The following is a 2,519-nucleotide window of genomic DNA, read 5'->3' as shown; positions in this document are numbered from 1 at the left end:
TGACCGGCTTAGACTTTGTTCAGCCTGCTTTCCCCAAATTCTTGAAATGGAGTTTGATGCATTCATTTGGACTGAGTTTTCCCTGGACATATTTTTTTTTATTATGTATTGTATCTTTTTAGTTCAGTGATTAACTTCATTATTTGCTTTGTGGAATCACGTTGTTCTTTCATACTAATGTAATTGCTTAAATATTTATACCTGACTTTCTCAAGGTCTCAAAAAAAGAATCTCCTTTCAACACCAACCCGATTAGACGCTCCCTTTCAGCTTTTATGGAACTATCACCATGGAACCTTCTGTGTACTACACACTCCAACTTCCTTTCCATTTTCTTACATTAAACTTTTCCCTCAGCTGTGAAGCCTCGGCTTTAGTTTAAGTTAATGATAATCTCCAATTTTACTGAGTCTTCTCGCCTGACATACTAAAGCTACTTTTCATCAAGGATATTTCTTGTTTTGCTTATCAGCAAACCCTAGTCAACCACAGGAGTTGAACTGTGGTGCCTGCTGCTGAGATAATTTTAGCACCTAACATTAGATGGTTATGGAATTTTGTTAATTTGTTAATGTTGGGAAGCAATTTGATAAACTGTATGTTTTCTCTGTTGACTAAACTGAATTTTATCTTTTTATTACATCTGTAAAATTCAAATCTTTCTGGCTTAAACAGGAGTGGCTTCTTCCCTTTCAATACTCTCACCTCACTCTAAAACAGGGGTTCTCAACGTTCCCAATGCTGCAATGTATTTTCACTGTTAAAAAGAGGTTGCGACCCACAGGTTGAGAACTGCTGCTCTAAAAGGAGTCCAAAGAATAGGAGGGGTAGAAATGGAAAAAGAGTGAGGAGGAGAATATGTGTGTTATTCCTTTTTGAATGATTAATTTATGCAAAGCTTGTCCTGCGTATATGGAATCACCAGCACATTTATGAACATTTATCAGCATGTTTAGTAACATGGAAATATATCAATAAGTGAAAAAGAACAATACGGTCTGAGGCTCTATAAACACACGCAGAAATTTAGACACCAATAATTTTTTAAGCCATGTAATACTGAGAAGTGATTTATCCTATGTCTTCCTTTTGTCTCTTATCTATAAAGTAGGAATACTAAAAATAACAACTTCATAGAACTTATTGCATGTAAAGACATTTAGAATAAATCCTGAGATCATCTACAAAAAGTTCTGCAGATAATAGTTATTGTTCTCTCTGTATTTGCTAAGTTTCATTTCTGATTGTTCTACATTAATGTTTATTTCTTCTGTGATATAAAATTATAAAGAAATATGAGAAATACCAAGAATGCAGCAGAATACATAAAAATGCTTTCTAAAAATGTAAGTATCTCTGCATTTATTACTATGCTTCAAATGTTAAGGTAGTAAAATACTGAAAATCAGAGGTGCGTTAGCTCTGTGCTGAGACTTGTTTCTTTGGCTTAGAGATTTTTTGATATCATGTTAGGAATTCTGGCTGAGGTGCCTCTGGGATTGGAGTAAGGAGGATGAGTGGATGGAGCCAAAGACATTCCTTCTGTTCTTCAACTTGTGCGATTTCATTTTTTTTTCTGTTTTACATATGTTTATAGTAGACTTCTGAACCAAAAAAAAAAAAAAAAAGCTTGTAAACACCTGCAATAGATCAAAGGAACATGTGCTATTACTGTTTATGGCCCATCAAGCCCAGGAAAATGACTCATTTGAACACAGAGAAATCTATGTGCAACGAGCAGAAGAGATTTTTCTTGGAATAAACACTACTTGTCAATTTTACGAGAATGATTAATTAGACCACTCTTTCATAAGATATCATGATGACCTGAAATCCATTAATTACTTAGAAAACTTCTGAAATTTACAGTGGTTCTTCTCAATTTTCCTAGTCTATAAACAAAAGTTATTATACATTGCCTCTCATATCTTGGATTTTTTTTTTCTTTTTAGAGACAGTCTCACCTTGTCACCCTGGGTAGAGTGCTGTGGTGTCATAGCTCACAGCAACCTCTAGCTCTTGGGCTTAGGGTGATTCTCCTGCCTCAGCCTCCCAAGTAGCTGGGACTACAGCATATCTTGGAATTTTAAAGTCCAAGAAAAGGGGAAGTGTGTCAGTGCCCCCTTTCACAAAGCAATTCAATTTCAAAAGAACTTGTAGGGTTTGCTGTTTCAACAGGACAGGCTTTTCCCAACAGACTCAGAAACTCATTTGCCAGCTCGAGTTGGAGTCTCAGAGCCTCTTTGCAGTGCGGAGATTCTAAACCAGATGCCTACAATCAAGATCAATTCCAGGAAGTTCTGGCTCAGCTTACACTCAAAAAATACTCAGAACTTTTTGGATTACACTCATGTATTCATGGTGAGTTAAAAATAGAAGGAAAAGGGCCTTTATTTAGAAATTATTCAATGTTTCTTAAAAATCTCCTTGTAACATCACACATGTTTATTTGTCCAGCAACTATGAAGAATTAAAATTGAAGTTACAGATTTCACAGGGTCTCTGAATTCAGTGAGAGT

This window comes from Otolemur garnettii, unplaced genomic scaffold (assembly GCF_000181295.1).
Source record: "Otolemur garnettii isolate 467f Iridium unplaced genomic scaffold, OtoGar3 scaffold00078, whole genome shotgun sequence".
Classification (NCBI taxonomy): Eukaryota; Metazoa; Chordata; class Mammalia; order Primates; family Galagidae; genus Otolemur; species Otolemur garnettii.
The sequence above is the reverse complement of the archived record's forward strand: the minus strand, read 5'-3'. Positions refer to the sequence as shown.